The following is a 27,665-nucleotide window of genomic DNA, read 5'->3' as shown; positions in this document are numbered from 1 at the left end:
TGACTCCTGATAGTCATTACATGTATTTCTAAGTAGCCAACGTAAATTACGTCAATTGATATCATGCAGTAAACTACATTATATTGCTAAGGGTGTCTTCTCATTATGGGTCAATAATGGTTTATCTCCCACCTCTGCTAATTAAATTGAAATACATAAAGATTTCAAATTCAACACGCATCCTTTCAAACTTTCTCATGTCCTCACTTCCAAAGCTCCTTCCGTGGGCCTGGGAAAATTCAGCCAAATAGCTTCCGATATCATGCATTCACTATATTATTTCAAATGGACGCAGAACAAAAGCAATTGCTGATTCCCATAACTTAGTGTATTTTAATTTGAAATAGGATGAATCCATTTGGTGCAGCATACAGATAACTGATAAATACAACTCAGGCTGAGTGACAGAGTCCATCTCAACTAATGACTAATATCTCTGAAGTCCCTGTGTCAGGTTTACAACTTCAGTTGAAATTAAGCAGTGGAATAATGTTAACATTTTATTTTGTAATTGTACACTAAGCAACACAAATGCTGAAAACAAACTGTTCAATGCCAAATCAGCCCGGAATGACAGGAAAATTGCTCACATGAAAAACGCAACTGTAGCATTTTGTCTGGTAGGTAAACATTTCTCTTACAGCTTTACTCTTGGATGTTAAAATGTCCAAATGGAAGCTTTACTCTTGGATGTTAAAATGTCCAAATGGAAAATTATGTATTTAAGCTGTTACAAAAGGTCAATCTTTATTTTATAGATACTAAGATACTAATGCAATTTGCATTTTGGACACAGCTATTCTCTCAAAAAGTCCGTCCAAAATTCTTCCAGATATGAAAAGTGCATTTCTGAATTCTGATCAAATTTATATTTTCATGACCCATAACATTGGATAATATTTTAAAACATGCTTTAAAAATGTTTCTTGACGTGGTACCATTGTTCATTCTTATGAACTCATTTTATAATTGTGTGTTACTGCAATGTAATCATTTTAATCAACGTCAATCATAATGTCAAACTTGTGCCAATGGGTGTCCTTACCTCCAAAAGAATCAAAATAATTACAAATAACTTCTTGTAATTGAACGCAATGAATAATAATGAACAATGGGGATTTGGGGGGTTGAGCCATTTGTTGGAGAAGGCAGGCTTCCAGTGTCTGATTTTAAACAAATTTGTGTTTATAATTCCACAATATTTCTCATGTGCTATGCCAGTTTGAGACAAATTGCATTAAATAAAACAGTGGTTGATTGGGCTCACTATTCCAAAATATTGTCTGGCTTTAAAAATTCTCTTCAATGGTAGAACTGAAGAATGTATTAATTTTATTAACTCAGGGCAACTCTGAGTTTCTGGTTTATCTTTCCAATAAAATACAATGCTGCTGTGATTTTTTGAATGGTTTACAATGAAAATATGCATAAGATAGTAACTGAAGAAGACATTGAATGCAGTTTGAAAATTTAAATCTATAAAATATAACTTTCAGACTACAAAATTACATTGGAGAAATCACAATAAACCCCTTATAAATGCAAGCAGAACAAATGCTTGTATTTCTGACATTTTCACTTTGCGTCGTGCTTTGGTTGCCTGACTAACTCGCACTACTTTGTCTTCAGCTTTATATTCTAAAATATAAATATTCTAAAAAATATTTCAAAAGGAAAATGATGATTAAAATCTCATAGAAAACACAGAAAAGACCTAATGAGTGTATATTTAAGTAGAAGTCAGATCATAAGTTCAGGGCCCAAAAGTATTTTCAGGTGTTAATCCACACATCCAATGTCATTTCCTTAAGTTTCCACCTTCCATTGCTTATTATTGAAGGGTATCGGTGCAAAGATTTACTGGCTGACTCCAGTAAAATAAAGAATAAGCATAAAAGAGAAGGCTGGGGTCTGAAAGTTGTCTTTGAGAAGTGGAAGATCTATCCAGACATTTTCCCTTTCTCTTGGTAAAGCTAAGCATTATGATTAATTCTGGTATCTTAAATCTTGTATTTAAATGGGGCCAGATCATGAGAGTTGATTGAGCCTCCCTTAATATCATTCAACCAGGTTGAATGGAAGACCTCCACAGCATTACGCTTTTGCTGATATAAGTGCTGATCATCTGAATTTTTCTAATGTTTTATGCATTTCTGTTATCTGTTTTCAAATAACAGACCCAATTTAACTGAGAATGGAGAGGAAGAAAGTCAGCTGGGATGACACATTTGCTACAACCATTCATCCTCATACTTCAGCAAAAATCATTTCTGATATAACTTTTGGAATTTTCTGATGTCACTGGAGGGTTTTAGAACAGTAGCAACAAAATTGCAGCTTGAACAAGAACACATCATTCCATTTATATTTTAACAGGCATTTGGAAAATAGTATTTTGGAGAACATGATTATTTGCTTTTCCTTTTGTACAGCTTTGTGTCTATATAGCCTCAATATTGGTATTATTTTACAAAAAAGCTTAAATGGTAATTAGTTTATTACTGCTACGAAACACAATTCTCAAAGAAGCGAAGTAGCGATCTTCACTTAAACAGGCTGAGCCATGCCTAAGACAAAGCAACCAAGGTCATTTAACGATCATATAAAAGTGTAGCACTGTGAATGCGAAAGATCTGAAATAAAAACAGAGTGCTGCAGAAACTTAGCAGGTCTAACAGCATCTGTGGGGATTGTTCTCCAGCATATTCTGTATTTTGTTCCGATCTCCAGTTTCTCCACTGATACTGCCAGAGTTGCTGGGTTTATTTATCACTTTGTGTTTTTTGCCATCATACCTTTTATATGTCATGAGCAAAGACACATTCACCACTACATTTCATTTCAAGCTAAAGGCCAAATCATAAAATTTGGGACACTGAAATAAGAAACGCCAGCTTATTAGACTGGTTTTCTAATCCAAAAGAGAGTTAGTTGATTTAAGCAATTGGCAAGCACCAGCATTCTGCAACTGGTGTTCAATGGGGTTTCATTTGCCTGGAAAAAATACAGGAAAAGATCTTCAGTTATTTAATGCCTGGTACAATTTACTGAACAATTATGTTAAACAATAGTATTTATGATTATGTACCTAAGGTATCATTGTCCCAGACTGTTATTTATCAACATTGTTAATACTATTGTATCCTTATGGAGTTATAGAGTCATAAAGCATGGAAACAGACCCTTTGTTCACACCACCCATGTTCTCGAAATAACTAGTCCCACTTGCCTGCATTTGATCCATATCTCTCCAAGCCTTTTCTATTCCTGTATTTATCCAAATGGCTTTTTAAATGTACTGGTAGTTCAGTCCCTTCACAAACCACTCTCTGTAAAAAAAAAGTTGCCCCTTCTTTCACCTTAAAAATGTTCTCACTAGTTTTAAACAACCCCACTCTAAGGAAAAGACCCTTGCAATTCACCTTTTTATGATTCCCATGTTTTAAAAGCCCCTATAAAGTCACCCCTCAACCTCCTTCACTCCAGTGAAAAAAGTCCCAGCCTATCTTTATACCTGAAACCCTCCATTCCTGGCAACATCCTGGTAAATCTTTTCTGAACCGTCTCTAATTTAATAATATCCTTCCCACAGCAGGGTAACCAGAATTGTATACAGTACTCCAGAAGAGGTCTCACCAACATCCTGTACAGTGTCAACATGACATTCCCAACTCCCATACTCAAAGTTCTGAGCAAGTTCATTCATCATAACTGAAAGATCATCAAAATGAAGCATTAAATCTTACATTCTTCTCAAACAGATGCTAGCTTACCAGATGATGGGCTTACAATTTTTGTTTGTTTATATTTGTGGTTTCCAGCATTTGCAGTATTGTTTTTTTTTGTTCGATTTTAACTTTTTGTTTCCATTCACCTGACCCAGCTAAATTAAACAGCTGTCCAACATTATCCTGGAAACTGTTTTATTAGCAGCACATGGAGGCTTCTAATAATGGTTCACAAAATTCTGATATACGAAATTTAACATAATTTGACCTAATCAATGAAAACATATAAAACTTAATGCCATAATCGATTTTCCATAAGACACAAAGACACAAAACTTAATGCCATAATCGATTTTCCATAAGACACAAAGCATTAATGTCAAAATATCTCAATTAAATTAAACTAATCTGGACAAAGTTCTATCAATTAAGTGATCTGTGCCTTAATTATAAATAATGATGACCACCAGAGCTCTAATTATAAATATTAACCTTTCAGAGTGCAATTCATGTGTTAATTTAGTCATGTGCATGTCCTTGAGGCAGTTTTCATAATTGAGATCTGAGACTTCAGAAATAAAAGTTTGCAACTTCTCAGCTCTTTCTACGTGAGGCAAAAAAAAAGTATACTGGGTGATCCCAACATTCTTCCTGCTGACCACTTGATACCATTTTGACAAAAAATTACTTTTCCAAAATAAGTAGGGAGTGAAAATAAACTTACTGGTTTGTGAGGATCACAGACCTAAAGAGTATTTAAAAAAGTTAAATGCTTGGAAGAAAGAGCCAAAATTGAGAAGGTTAGAGTCAAATTCATGTCATGCTGGTGAGATGAAAGCATCCTTTTCTGTTGAGTGCATGTGCTTTCAGCAACTCTTTTTCCTGCTGTAGATCTTTCTGGGTAATGCACCAAATATGAAGAGGCTGGAACTTGTTTTCACACTTTACAGTAATTTTATCCTTCAGCCAAATTATAGGATTTGAGGAGGAATAATCGAGAGAAGCACCCAGGTTCTCTCCCCTGTGGAGGAAAGACTGTGTTTTGCTTAGTGCCTTCCATTTAGTTTCATAGCTGAGACTGTTAGCTCAACTGAATGTCAAGTTGCAAGCATTCCACTACTCAAAAGAATTAATCAGTTGTTATTGTTGTGGTAGCGCAGAACCACTGAAAGTTAGGGGATTGTGGTTTGGGCAAAAAGAAAGAGAATTGAAATGCAAATTGATTTATTCATTTGGGATGTGGGCATCACTGCATGGCCAATATTTATTGCCTGCCCGGAGTTGCTCTTGAGAAGGTGGTGGTGAGCTGCCTTCTTGAACAGCTGTGGGTTGGCCCACAATGCCATTAGGAGGTGATTCCGGGCTGTTGACCCAACAACAGTGAAGAAATGGTAGTGCATTTCCAAGTCAGGATGTTATTTGACTAGTCTATGAGACAGCTCACCCAGTTTTGACACTAGCTCCCAGATATTCGTGAAGAGGATTTTATAGGGTCACCAAGGCTATTTCTGCTGTTGTGTTTTCTGGTACCGAGGTCGATGCCAGGTGATCCATCTGGTCTCATTTCGCTCAGACTTTATAGCGATTTCCAAGTCCAAGTGAGAGTCAACCACATTGCTCTGGGTCGGGACTCCACATGTAGTCCAGACTAGGCAAGTGTGGCAGATTTCCTTCCCTGGAGGGTAGTATTGAAACAGACGAGTTTTTCATAGAATCATACAATTCCTACAATATGGAAGCAGGCCATTCTGCCCATCGTATGAATGCCAACCCTCCAAAGAACATCCCACCCAAGACTCACCTTCCAACCCCCTCCCACCCTATCTTTATAACCCTGTATTTCCCATGGCTAACCCATATAGCTTGCACGTCCCTGGACACTATGGGCAATTTAGCACAGCAAATCCACCTAACCTGTGTATCTTTGGAATTTGGGAGGAAACTGTAGCACCCAGACGAAACCTAAGCCGACATGAGGGAATGCGCAAACCCACACAGATAGTTGCCTGTGACTGGAATTGAACCGAGGTCACTGGCGCTGGTGAGGCAGCAGTGTTAACCACGGAGCCACCCTGCCACCCACGATTTCATTGTCATCAGTCAATCTTAATTTCAGAGTTTTATTTTATTCTATTCAAATTCCATCACTTGTCACAGCTAGATTTGAATTTGTGTCCCTAGGACATCAGCTGAGTTTCTGGGTTAATAGTCTAGTGATAATACCATTAGGCCATCACCTCTCCATTAAATGTCCTTTTTTGCACTTTAATGGTTTAAACCAATTAAGTCAATTGCAGTCATGACTTTTCACAATTGTTAAGAGCTTAGAGCAGAATACTTTATCTTATTTACTTCTACCCTATGCTGCTTATCCTTCAAACTATATACTGAAGTCAACTGAGTGATATTTTAATACTTATACATTTTAAATTGAATAAGCATTAAACATTAAATAAAACATACTCATGACGGTGGTGGGAATGGGCAGGGGATGAGCTACAGCTGCAACATATGGGAACTGGTAGACACAGTGTGACCCATTGCTGGATGTATTCACATCTTGAGTGACATTGGCTCAGAATTAATGAGTTGGATTCTGGGCTTTTGACACTGCAGTTCTTCAGGAAGAGACAAAATTACATGGACAATGTTACAGGTGATGGTCATACCCTTTAAGTTATAAGTATCTGATATTGTCTGTCGATTGGAAGTAATGGTGATTACAAGTGAGGCAGCTAAGCAGATCCTGAAGGTAGCATTTGAAAGGACCATCTTTGCATTTTTCTGTAAGGAATGAGATTCTTCCTGTGTAGATGAGTTCAGGCACTTCAGAAATAATGAACAAACTGACCATGGTAAATAATGCAGGGGAGCCACCCACCTTCAGGGAGAAAAAAGGAATATAGTATTTGTAGGGAAATACATTGTTAAGAGGATAAACGCTATTCTCTGAAGCCAAGACTGAGAGTCCCAAAGGCTGTCAGATGTCACTTTAGGTACATCTCTTTGGTGCTGGAGAAGAACTTGGAGTGGAAGGAAAAATATCCAGTTGTTGTGATCCACATAGATACCAATAACATAAGAAAGAGATTTTGCTGAAGGAGTATATGAAGCTAGGGGCTAATTGAAAAAGAAACAAAGATTATAAACTCTGGATTATTCCCTGAGTCACAAGTATTTTGGCACAACATCAATAAGAACGAAAAGGTTAATGTAAGGTTCATAGGGAAAATGAGTTTCAATAATTTGTTTTGGGATTTGATTTCTGGGCTAAGAGGTAACTAGACTAGATTAGACAAATATTCCAGTCCAGCAGAGGATTTTCAAACTTGAACTGTCACCTGTAGTCTGCTTATTTCATATTTAAAATGCAGGAGATTTAAAAGTCATCAGATTGCGGCAGGTAAAAAGACCTTAACCAGCCTTCAAAAGCATTGATATCTATTACATAAATTAATGATTCCCATACTGCACCTTAAGGTCTGCCATTTTAAAGTGCCCACTTGAATCTTCCAAACACCACCACATTCCAGTCAGTGATCTTATTGAAATATGAAAGATTTTAAGAGGAACTGACAGGGTAAATGGTGAAAAGATATTTCCCCTCGTAATGGCACCTAGAACTAAGACATAACTTCAGAATAAGTTGTTAGTTTTTAAAGTTGGAGATGAGGAAGAATTTCTTATATCAGATGGTAATGAGTCTTTAGAATTCTTCCCTCTAGAGGTGGAAGCTGTATCATTGAATATGTTCAAGGCCGAGATACCTAGATTCTTTGGTCTATGAGGGAATTCAGGCTTCAAAGGAACAGTCAAGAAAGTTGAGGAGAAGCCAAGATTAGCTTGGCTGTGCTCTAAGTGAATGACAAAGCAGATTTGAAGTGAAATTTGGCTTACTAATACTCCTATTTCTTACTTTTTTTTACAAACTTCATAGTTGGATTTCAATCTACGTCAAAACAATCCATCTTTTTAGGCCATTCTTAAAAGTATGATTCAATTTGTAGTGTTGTTCAGTCTGCACTCTGAAGACTAAAATAATAAGGCACATTTGCACAAAATCTTCGCTTTGACTTTATTATGAAAACTCATTTATTGCAATAAAATTAGTTATTGTCAAATTATTTGCAACTTGGCAAATTATGACTTTACATTAAAATAGCTCAGCAGGCTGGGAGATTCCAATGAAAATGCCAGCAAATGTAATTTGAGTACAAATGTGATGAGGGAATATAGATTGAGCCTCATCGTAACTGAACGCATTTGAATGTGCAGTTTGTCTCGGAAAATACAAACTAGCTTCCAAAAGTTGTTAAGTTAATTTTATTCAATAATGCTACATTTGAATCTGTCCCGCTGTGTCTTCATTATGTTTGAATGATAAGAATTACTTGCTACAGTATCAAAGTTTACAAAAAGTCAGTTGAAAGCTGACCGAGTACTCACCCCTGTGGATTTGTCCTCTGCTGCCTTATTATAGTTGCAGTAGTAATGCAAGCTTTTACATTACTACTGCTGCATTTGAATTAATTGACATGCATAGTTCCTTTTTTTAGAATTAGAATCCCTACAGTGTAGAAACAGGCCCTTCAGCCCAACAAGTCCACACCAAACCTCAGAATATCCCACCCAGACCCATCCCTTATAACCCACCTAATCTACACATCCCTGAACACTATGGGCAATTTTGCATGGCCAATCCAACTAGCCTGCACATCTTTGGACTGTGGGAGGAAGCCGGAGCACCCAGAGGACACCCACGCAGACACGGGGTGAATGTGCAAACTCCGCATAGACAGTCACCTGAGGCTGGAATCGAACTCAGGTCCCTGGTGCTGTGAGGCAGCAGTGCTAACCACTAAGCCACCGTGCTTCCCTTTTGAAAGAGTTCAATTATTTATATTAAAATTAGAATAGATAAACCCTCATATGTTGATAGAAGGCCAATTGTATTGTCAAGTATCAAAGCAACTCCTAATATGTTTGTAGTCAGTGAAGCAAAATTAAATCTTAATTCCAAATAATAATGTCAGGCAAAAATTCTTTCCTATTCATGGCTCCCTATTTCACTTCATTTGCAGAAGATGATTTGGAGGATCAAGTCCAACTACAATATTAAGCACATCATCTCATTTGTCACCTCAATGCACACAAAGCTGTGCTACGTTTTCCAACAGGTTTTTTTTCCCTCAAATGAGCTATTAAACTGGCTGTCTCTACAAGATTTCCACAGCAGCCATCCCAACTCCTGTTAACACCAGCTCCACTCTCCCTGGAACCACTGTTCAAACAATAAGACACCTTTTCCCATAACTTAGCATCAAAAGCCTCATAAATGTGCAAGTTATTGTATTATACAGATTTGTAAGTGTTAGTATTTGGGACTGTACATGTAGCAGCATAATGATGAAGCAAGAGAACAGATGACTGAGAGATGAGAGAATTGATCATAGCTTCAGCAGTGTAAGACCTAACTATGCAGAGCTGTGTATAATTCATTAATACATGAGTTGTCATTTGAATATATCAATGACTCAATAATCATTATTAGGTTAACTGAACTAACACACAAGATGTTGGCAATGTAGATGGAATCCAAAACACTGGAAATTCAACTTTAATGAAGATGATTTTTCAGCAGCAGAGGGAGAGGTGACAGCGAGGACCAGGGAGCTGCCAGGAAGGTGAGTTTCCCTCTTAAAGGGCTTACCCCGAATGTCAGCGATCTTCGTTTTTCAGCAGCAGAGCGAGAGGTGACAGTGAGGACCAGGGGGCTGCCGGGAATATATTTGAGCAGTGGCTGATCCCATTGTGAATGGCAGTGACCACATCTGCATCAAGTGTTGGTTGCTGGACGAACTTTGGCTCAGAGTTAATGATCTGGAATCTGAGCTTCAAACATTGCGGCACATCCGGGAGGGGGAGAATTACCTGGATGCTTTGTTTCAGAACGTTGTCATACCTGGTAGATTAAGTAATTTAAATTCAGTTAGTGATCAGGGACAACAGATGTGACTGCAAGTGAGGCAGGTAGGGGGTCCTGAGTTCAGGAGTGGAGGAACCTCAGTTCAGACCTTATTCAACAGGTACGAGATACTTTCTCCTTGCGTGGATGAGGAAAAGGGCTGTGGGGAGGATGAGCCAGCTCACCATGGCACCATGGTGCAGAAGGCCATTCAAGAGAGGGGAACAAAAAGACAAGTGGTAGTTATAGGGTATTCTATAGTTAGGGGGATAGATAGTATCCTTTGTAAGCTGGATCAGGAGGCCCGCATGGTGTGTTGCCTGCCCGGTGCCAGGGTGCAGGACATCTCTGACTAGCTTGAAAGGATATTGGAGCCAGAGGGGGAGGATCCAGTTGTTGTGGCCCACATTGGGACTAAAAACATTGGCAAGTCTAGGATAGAGGACCTGTTTGGGGATTATCAAGCACTAGGAATGAAATTAGGGAACAGGTCTTTGAGGATCATAATCTTGGGATTACTGCCCGAGCCACGTACAAAGGGATAAGAAAATTAGGGAAGTAAACACGTGGCTAAGGGATTGGTGTGGGAAAGAGGGGTTCCATTTCATGGGGCATTGGCATCAATTTTGGAACGGTGGTGGGGGGTGGGCGTAATCTGTTAATCTGTCCTGATGGGACAGTCTCCACCTGAACCGATCTGGAACCAGGGTTCTAGTGTAAAAGATAAATAGGGTGATCACTAGGATTTTAAACTAGTGAGTTGGGGGGATGGGAAAGGGAAATGACAGGGAGTATGATGGTAAATAAAATGGTAGGCAGGAGGTTAACGTGTGCAGGAGGGTTTAAGTTCAAGGCTGACAATGAAAGAAGCAAAAAGGAAGGATAACTCAGGAGATATTATTAGAGATGTTGGAAATCATGAGGGCAAGAAAGCTAGCATAAAGGCACTTTCCCTGAATGTTCATAGCATTCGTAACAAGGTTGATGAATTAACAGCACAAATCATCGCAAATGAATATAATTCGGTAGCCATCACGGACGCATGGTTACAGGATGGCCACAACTGGGAGTTAAATATCCAGGGGTACCAGACTATTTGGAAGGATAAACAGGAAGGTAAGGGAGATGGTATAGCTCTGATACTCAGGGCAGTGCTGACAGATAATATAGGTTCTATGAAGAATGGGGTTGAATCCATTTGGATGGAAATGAGAAATTCTAAGAGGAAAAAGTCACTGATAGGTATAGTCTATAGGCCACCAAATAATAACATCACATTGAGGTGGGCAATAAACAAAAAAACCCTAATATTTGTAAAATGGTACAGCAATTATCATGGGGGATTTTAATCTACATGTAGATTGGTCAAACCAGCTCGGTCAGGGTAGCCTTGAGGAGGAGTTCATTGAGTGGATCCGTGATAGTTTTCTGAAACAGTATGTAATGGAACTGACAAGGGAACAAGTTATCCTAGATCTGGTCCTCTGTAATGACACAGGAATAATTAATGACCTCATAGTTAGGGGTCCTTTCGGAAGGAGTGATCACAGTATGGTTGAATTTAGAATACAGATGGAGATTGTGAAGATAAAATTCAATGCCAGGGTCCTGTGCTTGAACAAGGGGGACTACAATAAAATGAGGAAGGACTTGGCTAAAGTAGACTGGAAACAAAGATTTTATGGTGGGACAGCTAATGAGCAGTGGGGGACTTTCAAAGCAATTTTTCAAAGTGCTCAGCAAAAGTATATTCCAGTGAAAAGGAAGGACTGTAAGAAAAGGGGATAATCAGCCATGGGTGTTGAAGAAAATAAGGGAGGCTATCAAATTGAAAGAGAAGGCAAACAAAGTGGCCAAAAACAGCATGGAACTAGAAGATTGGGAAAACTTTAAGGGTCAACAGAAAGCCACAAAAAGAGCTATAAAGAAAACTAAGATAGAACATGAGATAAAACTAGTACAGAATATAAAGATAGATAGCAAAAATTTCTATAAATATATAAAACGAAAAAGAGTGGCTATAGTAAACATTGGCCCTTTAGAGGATGAGAAGAGGAATTGAGTTATGGAATATAATGAAATGGCCGAGGCATTGAACAGGTATTTTGTATCGGTCTTCACAGTGGAGGACACTAATAACATGCCAGTAATTGACAAAGAGACGAAGGTAGGTGAGGACCTGGAAACAATCATTATTATGGAAGAGGTAGTGTTGGGCAAGCTAATGGAGCTAAGGATTGATAAGTCTTCTGGCCCTGATGAACTGCATCCCATGGTACTAAAAGGAATGGCAGGAGAAATAGCAGGTGCACTGGTCGTAATTTTCCAAAATTCGCTGGACTCTGGGCAGTCCCAGCAGATTGGAAAACAGCAAATGTGACACCACTGTTTAAAAATGGAGGTAGACAAAGGATAGGGAATTATAGACTGGTTAGCTTATCCTCTGTAGTGGGGAAGATGCTAGAGTCTGTCATCAAGGAAGAAATAACAAGGCATCTTGATAGAAATTGTCCCATTGGGCAGACGCAGCATGGGTTCATGAAGGGCAGGTCATGCTCGACAAATCTTTTGTGATTCTATGAAGACATTACAAGCAAGATAGTCATTGGGGACCCAGTGGGTGTGGTGTACCTAGATTTCCAAAAGGCCTTCGACAAAGTGCCACTCAAGAGGCTGCTGCATAAGATAAGGATGCATGGCGTTAGGGGTAAAGTATTAGCATGGATAGAGGATTGGTTGGCTAACAGAAAGCAAAGACTGGGATAAATGAGTGTTATTCTGGCTGACAATCAGTGATTAGTGGTGTGCCTCAGGGATCAGTGTTGGGGCCACAATTATTTACAATTTAGAGAGATGATTTGGAGTTGGGGACCAGTGTAGGGTGTCAAAGTTTGCAGATGATGCTAAGATGAGTGGCAGAGCAAAGTGTGCAGAGGACTGTGAAAGTTTGCAGAGGAACATAGATACATTGAGTGAGTGGGCAAAGGTCTGGCAGATGGAATACGATGTAAATAAATGTGAAATCATACATTTTGGTAGGAGTAATAGTAAAAAGGATTATTAATTGAAATTGTAAAAAGTTGCAGCATGCTGATTTGCAGAGGACCTGGGTGTCCTTGTGCATGAATCACAGAAGTTTGCTCTGCAGGTACAACAAGTAATTAGGAAGGCAAATGGAATTTTGTCCTTAATTGCTAAACGGATTGAGTTTAAAAGCAGAGAGGTTATGTTGCAGCTGTACCAGGTGCTGGTGAGGCCACACCTGGATTACTCTGTGCAGTTTTGGTCTCCTTACTGGAGAAAGGATGTATTGGCACTGGAGGTGATACATAGGGGGTTCACTAGGTTGATTCTGGAGTTGAAGGGGTTGGTTTATGAGGAGAGACTGAGTAGATTAGGATCATGTTCATTGGAATTCAGAAGATTGAGGGGCGATCTTATAGAAACATGTAAAATTATGAAGGGAATAGACAAGATAGAAGTAGAGATGATGTTTCCACTGATGGATGAAGCTAGGACACGAGGGCATAGCCTCAAGATTAGAGGGAGCAGATGAAGAAGGAAATTCTTCACTCAGAGGGTTGTTAATCTATGGAATTCCTTGCCCAGTGAAGTAGTTGATGCTACTTTAGTAAATGTTTTTAAAGCTAAGGTAGATTTTTTTTTGAACAATAAAGGAATTAAGGGATACGGTGAGAGTGTGTGCAAGTGGATCTGAGTCCACGAAAAGATCAGCCATGGTCTTATTGAATGGCAGAGCAGGCTTGAAGGGCCAAATGGCCTACTCCTGCTCCTAGTTCTTACGTTCTTACAAGTTTGACCTGTAACCAAAATTTCAAAACTCAGTAAGAACCTATTGTACAATTCCAATGCTGCTCCATTGACAAAGTGGAGGAAGTGACAGTCAGGAAATAAAATTTCAAAGTCATTCATTAGCTGCATTACACAGCATCGTGTCCTGTGAAGAAAATCCTGATCCAGTAATAGCAGACCCTGAGTTGGAGAACTAAGCAAAGATTGTGGTTCTGGCGAATGACTCTTAAAGGGGTGAAAGTCAATTTTAATGGATCAGAAGGCATGCAGCACTGGGGAAACCAGATCCCTTAAAACAAAAACCCTACCTAACGCACATGCCGATCACAAAGCAGCCAGAAAGGAAAAGCAAAAATACCTTTACAAACATTGGATGCTCCAGGGAAAAGGGTGAAAAGCTTATTGAAATAACTTAAAACAAAGCCGTTTCCAATAGCTTTGCGGTGTTCAAGTAAGAAACATCAAACCTAGCTGAGTGATTTCCCAAGGAGAAGCAGCAGGACTCAATAAGTGGCTGAACAGAGTGGGAAAGTTTCTAATATTGGAAGGAAAATTAAAAACTGCAGGCAAAACACTAAAAGCTTAGAAAAAAAACACGGATCTAAATTTACTGTGCCTCAACAAATTTGGACAAGCATACGGATGAAATAAAACACAATAATGGGCGCGTTGGAAAGAGAAAATATTCTTGAGTTTTTTGAATTACTGCAGGGCTGGACAATAAAAGCCTGAACAGCTGAACACATTATTCCATAGCAACAGAAGGAGGCAGTTTTATTCTGAAGGTGGAGATTGATGAGGTTTCTGATAATTTTGAAGAAGTCTTAAAAGTCCTCAGCAACTACTTACACCTGAGCAACAATAAAATTCTGGAAAGGCCTAAATTTAAAAAAAAACCGTGAAATGACATGTGGTGATGGGAACTGCAGATGCTGGAGAATCCAAGATAATGAAATGTGAGGCTGGATGAACACAGCAGGCCCAGCAGCATCTCAGGAGCACAAAAGCTGACGTTTCGGGCCTAGACCCTTCATCAGAGAGGGGGATGGGGGGAGGGTTCTGGAATAAATAGGGAGAGAGGGGGAGGCGGACCGAAGTTGGAGAGAAAAGAAGATAGGTGGAGAGGAGAGTATAGGTGGGGAGGTAGGGAGGGGATAGGTCAGTCCAGGGAAGACGGACAGGTCAAGGAGGTGGGATGAGGTTAGTAGGTAGGAGATGGAGGTGCGGCTTGGGGTGGGAGGAAGGGATGGGTGAGAGGAAGAACAGGTTAGGGAGGCAGAGACAGGTTGGACTGGTTATGGGATGCAGTGGGTAGAGGGGAAGAGCTGGGCTGGTTTAGGGATGCGATGGGGGAAGGGGAGATTTTGAAGCTGGTGAAGTCCACATTGATACCATTGGGCTGCAGGGTTCCCAAGCGGAATATGAGTTGCTGTTCCTGCAACCTTCGGGTGGCATCATTGTGGCAGTGCAGGAGGCCCATGATGGACATGTCATCTAAAGAATGGGAGGGGGAGTGAAAATGGTTTGCGACTGGGAGGTGCAGTTGTTTATTGCGAACCGAGCGGAGGTGTTCTGCAAAGTGGTCCCCAAGCCTCCGCTTGGTTTCCCCAATGTAGAGGAAGCCACACCGGGTACAATGGATGCAGTATACCACATTGGCAGATGTGCAGGTGAACCTCTGCTTAATGTGGAATGTCATCTTGGGGTCTGGGATAGGGGTGAGGGAGGAGGTGTGGGGGCAAGTGTAGCACTTCCTGCGGTTGCAGGGGAAGGTGCCAGGTGTGGTGGGGTTGGAGGGCAGTGTGGAGCAAACAAGGGAGCCACGGAGAGAGTGGTCTTTTCGGAAAGCAGACAGGGGTGGGGATGGAAAAATGTCTTCGGTGGTGGGGTCGGATTGTAGATAGCAGAAGTGTTGGAGGATGATGCGTTGTATCCGGAGGTTGGTGGGGTGGTGTGTGAGAATGAGGGGGACCTCTTGGAGCGGTTGTGGCGGGGGTGGGGTGTGAGGGATGTGTTGCGGGAAATGCGGGAGACGCGGTCAAGAGCGTTCTCGACCACTGTGGGGGGAAAGTTGCGGTCCTGAAGAACTTGGACGTCTGGGATGTGCGGGAGTGGAATGCCTCATCGTGGGAGCAGATGCGGCGGAGGCGGAGGAATTGGGAATAGGGGATGGAACTTTTGCAGGAGGGTGGGTGGGAGGAGGTGTATTCTAGGTAGCTGTGGGAGTCGGTGGGCTTGAAATGGACATCAGTTACAAGCTGGTTGCCTGAGATGGAGACTGAGAGGTCCAGGAAGGTGAGGGATGTGCTGGAGATGGCCCAGGTGAACTGAAGGTTGGGGTGGAAGGTGTTGGGGAAGTGGATGAACTGTTCAAGCTCCTCTGGGGAGCAAGAGGCGGCGCCGATACAGTCATCAATGTAACGGAGGAAAAGGTGGGGTTTGGGCCCTGTGTAGGTGCAGAAGAGGGACTGTTCCATGTAACCTACAAAGAGGCAGGCATAGCTGGGGCCCATGTGGGTGCCCATGGCCACCCTCTTAGTCTGTAGGAAGTGGCAGGAATCGAAAGAGTAGTTGTTGAGGGTGAGGACGAGTTCGGCTAGGCGGATGAGGGTTTCGGTGGGGGGGTCTGGTCGGGCCTGCGGGACAGGAAGAAGCGGAGGGCCTTGAGGCCATCTGCATGTGGAATACAGGTGTATAGGGACTGGACGTCCATGGTGAAAATGAAGTATTGGGGGCCAGGGAATTGGAAGTCCTGGAGGAGGTGGAGGGCGTGGGTGGTGTCACGGACGTAGGTAGGCAGTTCCTGGACCAAAGGGGAGAAAATGGAGTCCAGATAGGTGGAGAATAGTTCGGTGGGACAGGAGCAGGCTGAGACGATGGGTCGACCAGGGCAGGCAGGTTTGTGGATTTTGGGAAGGAGATAGAAACGGGCTGTGCCGGGTTGTGGACCAATGAGGTTGGAGGCTGAGGGTGGGAGGTCCCCTGAGGTGATGAGGTCATGAATGGTGTTGGAGATGATGGTTTGGTGCTCGGGTGTGGGGTCATGATCCAGGGGGCGGTAGGAGGTGGTGTCAGAGAGTTGGCGTTTGGCCTCGGCGATGTAGATGTCAGTGTGCCATACTACCACTGCGTCTCCCTTGTCTGCGGGTTTGATGGTGAAGTTGGGGTTGGAGCGGAGGGAGCGGAGGGCTGCCCATTCTGCTGGGGAGAGGTTGGAGTGGGTGAGAGGGGTGGAGTGTTTGAGGCGGTTAATGTCTCGACGGCATTTGGAGATGAAGAGGTCAAAGGAAGGTAGGAGTCTTGGGGGTGGTGTCCCGGAGGAGGACTTGTGTTGGAAGCGGGTGAAGGGGTCAGTGGAGGGAGGGTTAGGCTCCCAGTGGAAGAGGTAGGCGTGGAAGCGAAGGCGGCGGAAAAACTGTTCTTTGTCCAACCGTGACTGGTATTCATTGATGTGTGGTTGTAGGGGTACAAAGGTGAGCCCCTTACTAAGGACTGACCGTTCGTCCTCAGTTAGTGGAAGGTCTGGGGGGATGGTGAAGATGCGGCAGGGTTCAGTGTGGCTGTCTTCTCTGGGGTTGCTGGCTGTGGAGGTTGTGGGTGGAGAGATGAGGTCGTCGGCCATGGGCGGGGTTCCGTTGGCGTTGGCCATGGGAGGGGATCTGTCGGCGCGGCCGTGGGCGGGGTTCCGTCAGCGGTGGGAGGAGCGGGGTGGGAAGCAGCAGCTGCGGTGAGGGTGGTGTGTGAGGTGTTGTAACTGGAAGTGGAGGCGGTGACTGCAGCAGCGGCCCCGGAAGTGGTGTGGCCGGCGGAGGTGGATGTGACGTCATCGGTGGGGTCTTCGGCCATGTCCTCATGGTCAATGGTGGCAGGTGCATGGTGGGGGATGGACAGGGACAGAACAGTTTTTCCGCCGCCTTCGCCTCCACGCCTACTTCTTCCACCGGGAGCCTAACCCTCCTTCCACTGACCCCTTCACCCGCTTCCAACACAAGCCATCCTCCTGGACACCACCCCCAGGCCTCCTACCTTCCCTCAACCTCTTCATCTCCAACTGCCGTCGAGACATTAACCGCCTCAACCTCTCCACCCCTCTCACCCACTCCAACCTCTCCCCAGCAGAACGGGTAGCCCTCCGCTCCCTCCACTCCAACCCCAACCTCACCATCAAACCCGCAGACAAGGGAGGCGCAGTGGTAGTATGGCCAATGACCTCTACATCACCGAGGCTAAATGCCAGCTCTCCGACACCACCTCCTACTGCCCCCTCGATCATGACTCCACACGTGAGTACCAAACCATCATCTCCAACACCATTCATGACCTCATCACCTCAGGGGTCCTCCCACCCTCAGCCTCCAACCTCATTGGTTCCCAACCTGGCACAGCCCGTTTCTATCTCCTTCCCAAAATCCACAAACCTGCCTGCCTTGGTCAACCCATCGTCTCAGCCTGCTCCTGCCCCACTGAACTTATCTCTACCTATCTGGACTCCATTTTCTCCCCTTTGGTCCAGGAACTCCCTACCTACATCCGTGACACCACCCACGCCCTCCACCTCCTCCAGGACTTCCAATTCCCTGGCCCCCAACACTTCATTTTCACCATGGACGTCCAGTCCCTATACACCTGTATTCTGCATGCAGATGGCCTCAAGGCCCTCTGCTTCTTCCTGTCCCGCAGGCCCGACCAGTACCCCCCCACCGACACCCTCATCCGCCTAGCCGAACTCGTCCTCACCCTCAACAACTTCTCTTTCAATTCCTCCCACTTCCTACAGACTAAGGGGGTGGCCATGGGCACCCACATGGGCCCCAGCTATGCCTGCCTCTTTGTAGGTTACGTGGAACAGTCCCTCTTCTGCACCTACACAGGCCCCAAACCCCACCTTTTCCTCCGTTACATTGATGACTGTATCGGCACCGCCTCTTGCTCCCCAGAGGAGCCTGAACAGTTCATCCACTTCCCCAACACCTTCCACCCCAACCTTCAGTTCACCTGGGCCATCTCCAGCACATCCCTCACCTTCCTGGACCTCTCAGTCTCCATCTCAGGCAACCAGCTTGTAACTGATGTCCATTTCAAGCCCACCGACTCCCACAGCTACCTAGAATACACCTCCTCCCACCCACCCTCCTGCAAAAGTTCCATCCCCTATTCCCAATTCCTCCGCCTCCGCCGCATCTGCTCCCACGATAAGACATTCCACTCCCGCACATCCCAGATGTCCAAGTTCTTCAAGGACCGCAACTTTCCCCCCACGGTGATCGAGAACGCCCTTGACCGCGTCTCCCGCATTTCCCGCGACACATCCCTCACACCCCGCCCCCGCCACAACCGCCCCAAGAGGATCCCCCTCGTTCTCACACACCACCCTACCAACCTCCGGATACAACGCATTATCCTCCGACACTTCCGCCATTTACAATCTGACCCCACCACCCAAGGCATTTTTCCATCCCCTCCCCTGTCTGCTTTCCGGAGAGACCACTCTCTCCGTGACTCCCTTGTTCGCTCCACACTGCCCTCCAACCCCACCACACCTGGCACCTTCCCCTGCAACCACAGGAAATGCTACACTTGTCCCCACACCTCCTCCCTCACCCCCATCCCAGGCCCCAAGATGACATTCCACGTTAAGCAGAGGTTCACCTGCACATCTGCCAATGTGGTATACTGCATCCACTGTACCCGGTGCGGCTTCCTCTACATTGGGGAAACCAAGCGGAGGCTTGGGGACCGCTTTGCAGAACACCTCCGCTCAGTTCGCAACAAACAACTGCACCACCCAGTCGCAAACCATTTCCACTCCCCCTCCCATTCTCTTGATGACATGTCCATCATGGGCCTCCTGCAGTGCCACAATGATGCCATCCGAAGGTTGCAGGAACAGCAACTCATATTCCGCCTGGGAACCCTGCAGCCCAATGGTATCAATGTGGACTTCACCAGTTTCAAAATCTCCCCTTCCCCTACTGCATCCCTAAACCAGCCCAGTTCATCCCCTCCCCCCACTGCACCACACAACCAGCCCAGCTCTTCCCCCCCACCCACTGCATCCCAAAACCAGTCCAACCTGTCTCTGCCTCCCTAACCGGTTCTTCCTCTCACCCATCCCTTCCTCCCACCCCAAGCCGCACCCCCAGCTACCTACTAACCTCATCCCACCTCCTTGACCTGTCCGTCTTCCCTGGACTGACCTATCCCCTCCCTACCTCCCCACCTACACTCTCTCCACCTATCTTCTTTACTCTCCATCTTCGGTCCGCCTCCCCCTCTCTCCCTATTTATTCCAGTTCCCTCCCCCCATCCCCCTCTCTGATGAAGGGTCTAGGCCCGAAACGTCAGCTTTTGTGCTCCTGAGATGCTGCTTGGCCTGCTGTGTTCATCCAGCCTCACATTTTATTATCTTGGAATCTCCAGCATCTGCAGTTCCCATTATCTCTGATATTGGAAACACTGTGTGTTTTGCAGAATCAGGTATTCTGTCTTTCATATTGATGAGACTGTGTATAGATCTCAATCTTATCAGGAAAGTGGAAGAAGTTAAACCAAGAACCCAGGACTAACTTCAGAAAAGAATTCCCAAAGTTATTTAAAAGCAAAGTACTACAGATGTTAGAAATCTTAAATAAAAACAGAAGTAAGAAACAAAACACAATGTGCTGGAGAAACTTTACTCTGTTTCTTTCTGCACAGATGCTGCCAGACTTGCTGAGCTTTTCCTCACACTTTCTGTTTTTACCCTAAAATTATTTACCTGTTTGGGAACACTTAATACATATACAATTACTTTGTGAGAAAATAATAAGCCTGTTCGTCATTTCACACCTAGGAAGAAACCATCAACTGAACTGAGATGACCAAATGAGAAATATCTTTCCTGACAACAAGCCCACACATTGGTACTCCAGAATGATTCCTAAATCTAATGAAGCTCATTTTTCTGTAGGCTAATTAAGGTCATAGTTAAGGAAATTTACCTGCTGCCCTCAGTGGGTGAAAGTTTTGCCAAATGTGTCATGTTCACAAAATTGGATATGAAACATTAGCTTTGGCAGGTGGCTTTTAGTGAAATATCAAAAGAATCCTACAAGCTTTATTACTGCTTGCAATAATTGGCATTTTATTATTTCCCATTTGGTATCACTTTTTTTGGAGAAACATAGTTAAGGAGAGATTACTTCTCCCAAAGAGTAGTGAATCTGTGGAATTCACTCCCACAGAATGTGATGGATGCTGGGACATTGAGCACATTTAAGGAGATAGGCAGATTCTTAATTGGTAAGGGAGTCTTGGAATTGAGGCCAAGATGAGATCAGCCATGATTATATTAAATGATGGAGCAGGCTTAAGGGGCTGAATTTCCCTACCCCTTCTCCTGGTTCCTAAGCTCTTATGTTTTCAATCTGCTAGCAAATGGGAGCAGAAAACAGCTACAAAAAAGAGATGAGAGCAAATAAGTCTGCTACCCTGCATTAACACAGTATTGTTACAATTACATAGCTCTTTCTTGATTTGATGCTTTTTTGTGACTGGTTGATGTTCTATAACAACAAACCAGTTCCTGGTAAATATTTGCCATCTGTATCCAACTAAAAACAAGTAATAAGCAACTAACACAGACATCTCATTGGCAACATTGGATAGAGTGGCCCATTCATTTCTTCGGTCCGATGTACTCGGAACATGAAAATCAAGTCCACACAGCTTCTCAGACTATTTTATCTAAGGATGTATAAAAATATGTAATTAGGGAGAAAACAGATTCTGAACTGATCAGCATGCTTTTGCCATAATAAAACTGATCTCCACATTGGATATTGGACCTGCAAATGTTTTATGAAATCAGTGGTGACTGGAAGATATTTTACAAATGATGATGCATATTGCCTAGTCAATTCTGGATGTAACATAAAGCAGATTTCTCTCTCCAGTTTTTCTGACCTTCATGCAGTATGGTCGTTGAAGGTAAAATGTTAAAAATAATCCTGCCATGTAAAAAATTATCATATGCATGACTTACTTTCAATTCAGTACAGTTTGCTGCACATAAATGACTTATGATTTGTTATGGTGTCCATTCATAAAGTAGTTAAAACTGCAGTGCAGAACAAGTTTTTTTGCATGAATATGAATTCTATTAGTCAAATATTTCATTTCCAATTACCAAATGCCCTGATTATAATACAGTAATTTATATGTGTATTGTTTATAAATTTAGATGAATGGCATAAAAAACCTGTTCCAATTATAAAGAGAAAATTACTTATTGTACTCTAGTGATACTTCTGTCTCATTCGTTTTTGATCACTAAGTAGTCACATTGAATATCAAAGTTGTATCAGAGATAATGGGAACTGCAGATGCTGGAGAATCCAAGATAATAAAGTGTGGAGCTGGATGAACACAGCAGGCGCAGCAGCATCTCAGGAGCACAAAAGCTGACGTTTCGGGCCTAGACCCTTCATCAGAGAGGGGGATGGGGTGAGGGTTCTGGAATAAATAGGGAGAGAGGGGGTGGCGGACCGAAGATGGAGAGAAAAGAAGATAGGTGAAGAGGAGAGTATAGGTGGGGAGGTAGGGAGGAGATAGGTTCGTCCAGGGAAGACAGACAGATCAAGGAGGTGGGATGAGGTTAGTTGGTAGGAAATGGAGGTGCGGCTTGAGGTGGAAGGAAGGGATGGGTGAGAGGAAGAACAGGTTAGGGAGGCAGAGACAGGCTGGGCTGGTTTTGGGATGCAGTCGGGGGATGGGAAGAGCTGGGCTGGTTGTGTGATGCAGTGGGGGCAGGGGACGAACTGGGCTGGTTTTGGGATGCGCTGGGGGAAGGGGAGATTTTGAAGCTGGTGAAGTCCACATTGATACCATTGGGCTGCAGCGTTCCCAAGCGGAATATGAGTTGCTGTTCCTGCAACCTTCGGATGGCATCATTGTGGCACTGCAGGAGGCCCATGATGGACATGTCATCTTGGGTGGTGGGGTTCGTCTTCCCTGGTCTGATCTATCCCCTCCCGACCTCCCCACCCATACTCTCCTCTCCACCTATCTTCTTTTCTCTCCATCTTTGGTCCGCCTCCCCCTCTCTCCCTATTTATTCCAGAACCCTCACCCCATCCCCCTCTCTGATGAAGGGTCTAGGCCCGAAACGTCAGCTTTTGTGCTCCTGTGATGCTGCTTGGCCTGCTGTGTTTATCCAGCTTCACACTTTATTATCTTGAATATCAAAGTGACCTTTTTCCATTGTAAATCAGAGAAAGAAAAATAATAGACTGCTGAAATTGTGCTATTCCACTAGTAATTATCTTCTTGTGAGAAAATCTTTTTGGAAGTAGCATATATTTTAAACTTGTATCACTTTCTTGCCAATTAAGCTACTGGTTTCTAGTCAACTTGATTTCAGAGTAGGAACTGAAAGCAAGTAATTGGACTCTGTAGGCTTTTGAGTGCAACAGAGGCAGAACCACATGAGAGTTGTAATAATTTAATTCTCTGCAAATAATACAAGGTATTTCATCATTTGCAGAGATGTTCATTTCCAACTGTGGTGTTTCTTTAAGCAAAAATATCCAGTGGAATTTTTGTGGTATTCGATATTTGACCCATCAGCCGGAGAGCTGACAAGGGAGCTCTTTTTGAAGAAGTCTACTAATCCACATATGATTTGAGGAGTAGTGAGGTTAGTTGGAATCAAGACCCTGAGGGCAGAAACTCCACCTAGTGAGAGCTGCCAGAAGATCAGAGGTTAGCACGTCTTGCAGTGCCACTGAGGAGCTGTAGCAGCTGCTGGATGTCACTGCCTGGTATTCTCGGACCTTGGAATTACGTCGACCATTGTTAATTGATGTGTGGAGGAGTGGCGTGAAAGCAAGGAGAGTAGGCTGCCCCTCATCGAGCTGACCCTTACCAAATTTCAACCCCTTAATCACGTATCGACTCCCTTTGATCAATGAACACCCCCTCCCTGTGAGGAGATAAATGACCTCTCTGACCCAACAACAGCTCAATTAATTCCAGCAGGGGCAGCATGAAATCCTTAAGTGGTCATTATTTGGCCACTTAGAATCTCAGTTGGCAGCATGGCAGGGAATTCAACCATGGACCCCCCATGCCCAAATCTTATTTCTGCCATGTAAGGCAACAGTGTTCAGTTACTATAACAGCCTGCAAAATAAATGCCATATTCTTTCCAATATCTCCATGTCCAGGATTCAGAAGATCTGCCTGTTTTAGTCAAAAAAAAGGTTTTATATCTACCTTTATCTATGTCACGCCAGTTTTAATTGTGGGCAGTTCATAGAATATAAAGTATTTTGGTCTATTGAGTCCACACTGACTTTCCAAAGGGGATCCCATCCAGACCGACACCCCTACCCTGTATACCTGCATTTCCCATGGCTAATTCACCTAACCTGCACATCTCTGGACTGTGGGAGGAAACCAAATTTATGTTTCATGAACAGGTAGTTCAAGTTCAGAATTTTCTTGCTTGTCATCCAACTTGTCAGCTTATGTTTTAGGATATATGTGCCTCTGGCCCTCAGCTTTGTTACGAACCAGCATCATGCACGCTTGACTGTGAGCCCAGACTTCCATAAAGGCTTCACTTTGTTGAAGCCGAAACACAGAAGAAGAAATGCTGTTTGATTGAGAAGCTTTCATCAATGATCTATTTTGTCATCAGTTTAATGCTTATTTACATAAGGTAAAGAATTGTTGAGTGTCTATACTTCATTATTTGATACTTTAAAATTCAGATTCACACTTTTTTAGAGTTGATGCAGCAATGGCTTTTCAAAAAAAAAATAGAAATTATCACTGGGTGTTACTTTTAAACATTTCCACACATGCCACTGTGAAAATAGGTTAATTGGCTCTACATAGAGTGTGTACTGAATGATTGGGTAAGGCAGTCCTATGGGGAGGAATTCAGGGTACTGAGAGTCACTATTTGGGGGTAGATGGAAGCATGAGTTCGCGTGGTGTGAGGATTGGAATAAAATCTTTTAATTATCTTTCAAAAGGTCCCCAAAACCAGATAATAGGTCACCATTCACTGAAAGGCTTTGGACCAAGACTCCTTCAAAATTGACTTGAGCCCATGAAAATTGTGAGTTGGGTCTAGGAGTTGTATTTGTCCAGGTTTAGAATGCAGTATTTAGGCTTACTGTTTTCACCATTATCACATGCCAGTGAATTTGGGCTTACTGCTTTCACCATTATCACATGCCAGTGAATTTGGGGAATGGGGCAGGCATCCTAGATTTGAGTCCTGCCCACCACTTTGAAAGGTGCAGAGAATCTTCTCAAGTCCATGACAATCCAGCTTAGTGTACTTGTAAGGTACACAACTTTATTTTCCCATTACACTGAGATAGCATATGTGAGTTATTTGTAATAGGTGAATATAGACAATAGACAATAGGTGCAGGAGTAGGCCATTCGGCCCTTCGAGCCAGCACCACCATTCATTATGATCATGGCTGATCATCCACAATCAGTATCCTGTTCCTGCCTTATCCCCATAACCCTTGATTCCACTATCTTTAAGAGCTCTATCTATCTCTTTCTTGAAAGTATCCAGAGAGTTGGCCTCCACTGCCTTCTGGGGCAGAGCATTCCATATATCCACCACTCTCTGTGTGAAGAAGTTTCTCCTCAACTCTGTTCTTAATGGCCTACCTCTTATTTTTAAACTGTGTCCTCTGGTTCTGGACTCCCCCATCAACGGAAACATACTTCCTGCCTCCAGATTTTCCAATCCCTTAATAATCTTATACGTCTCAATCAGATCCCCTCCCATCCTCCTAAACTCAAGTGTATATAAGCCCAGTCACTCCAATCTTTCAACATATGATAGTCCCACCATTCCGGGAATTGATATTATCTGGAACGGTACATTATCAGAGTTTATCGGCTGTAATCATTAAAGCACGATCATCAAGACTGATCTTAAGTATTCTCCAGCAAGATACTGAAACCATGTGTCATAATAAGTGCTCTGCTCGCTCTTCAGTTAAATATTAGTTTAATTCTACAAATGGAGTGACTTCCATTGTAAGGATAGGTCTGTAAACTTGTACAGAATTCCTTTTCAGCAATCTCCACAGTGATTTTCACATGGCCCTACTGTTTGGAATATCGACACAGCATGTGGGGTTAAAATTAATACAGAACAGAGCAGAAAACATGAAAAGAAACAGTACTCAACAAAACTGTTCATTTTCACCTGGAAGGAAACCAAGATGAAGTAGCATCCTGAAATCTATAGTCTATGGACAAAATGTATGTATTATTATCGACATCAGACTTTGACAGCTAGTGATTAGTTGCATTGCAAGTGATTATGACCAGTTATTCATACACAGCAGGTGATCCTTACGTTAGCTTCATTTTGAATAAAAATATCTGAAAAAACATCAGTTTCTTTGCTACAGTGTAAACTCGCTGCTTGCTGAGAATATAACAACTCGATAGATTTCCCTTTACAACAAATATGATGCCAATTTCATTTTGAAAGGACATTTTTGCAGTGTCATAGTTCCTACCTTAGCTAATATTGTTTGTCTGAATTTAACAAGAATAATAGAGTGCAAATTGATTGCTAGCCAGTCTTGTTGATCTAACAGTTTAGCCAGTATTATCGCATTCAACTGAATCATCTAACATTTTGTGAACTGACATGCCAAAGTATAGTACAATGGGACAAGATTGACGTGACTGTTTAATCTTACCCAATGGTTTTACCAAGAAGATCATTAAATCCCAATTTCTTTTCATTGGCAAAACATGTCTGTCATCACATATGGAAGTTATTTAAATTCAGAATTCGTTGCTCTAACATTGTGTTGTTGCTGTATCTTTTACTTGTAGGGAAAAAAAACATATGTGATTGATACAGTGATAGTAGGAACTGCAGATGATGCAGACTCTGAGATAACAAGGTCTGGAGCTGGGTGAACACAGCAGGCCCAGCAACATCAGTGGAGCAGGAAAGCTGACGTTTCTGAAGAATCTCTGAAGAAGGGTCTAGGCCCAAAACGTCAGCCTTCCTGTTCCTCTGAAGCTGCTTGGCCTGCTATGTTCATCCAGCTCTACACCTTGTTATCTTATATTTGATTGATATCTGACATTGATTCAGCTGTAAATAGATGTGATGCATCTTGAAATTATTTTGCACAATTGTGGGAATTATTGAAGTGAGAGTTTGCTTGCCATGGGCAATGATTTGGGACTCAAATTATTGAAAGAAATCTGAAATAATGGAAAATTAGAGGTTAAAAAGTTAACAACATACTGAACAGGTAAAAAAACGATCTATTTTATCTTTATGCTTGGTAAGCAATTGCCTCTTGTTTGTTTCTTTTTAGGAAGATCTTGCAAGTAGCAAAGTGCAAACACTTTTGTATCTCACATTGTTACAGATCAGTTACTGGAATGAATATAGTCAACTAATAACAGTTGTTTCAAATTTAGAATAAAATGTTGACAGATAAATGAAAGGATGAACATAACAAGTGAGCAAAATAAAAACAAGAGTCAGCATGTAGTTTCAAAACATGGTCACAGTAGGTTTACCAAACCTCTAGGGATGTCTTGCAGCCTCAAGGAATTAACAATTAATCTCCTGCACACTGTTGTGAGCAGTGATGGGGAGGAATAAAGAACCATAGGGGAATTTTAAAAAATGTATCTTGTCATTTTCTTTGAGCACCTTCATCTATTAGTCAAAAAAAAATGTAGATGGGAAAACAATGCTGACTAGATGAGATGACTACAGTTTTTCTGGCCCTGATAGTCAATCTCTAGTAATAGGCCTAAGCGTATATATAGGGATTCTAGATCATAAATTTAGGAGATATTATCTTAAATTTAATTAATAAAATATATTCACCATGATTAACACAGGGAGTTCTCATATTTAAAACTCCTAGTTAGGCCAGCAACTGTTGCCAGTCCGTTGGATCACTTTAGTCAGACTTGAGAGAATTATTTATCTCTTGGTTCCACTACAAGTGATTAATTTCTTAAAACACTATAGAGAAGATAATGGTTTTTATCTGACTATTTCTAATTCAAAAGCAATTCATTACCTTTAAACAACAAATTATACACATGTATTCAGTTACATCAGTGCAAGGTCGGTTCTTTGTTGAGACACG

The sequence above is a fragment of the Stegostoma tigrinum genome, chromosome 21, assembly GCF_030684315.1.
Source record: "Stegostoma tigrinum isolate sSteTig4 chromosome 21, sSteTig4.hap1, whole genome shotgun sequence".
Taxonomy (NCBI): domain Eukaryota; kingdom Metazoa; phylum Chordata; class Chondrichthyes; order Orectolobiformes; family Stegostomatidae; genus Stegostoma; species Stegostoma tigrinum.
Note: the sequence above shows the minus strand (reverse complement) of the source record.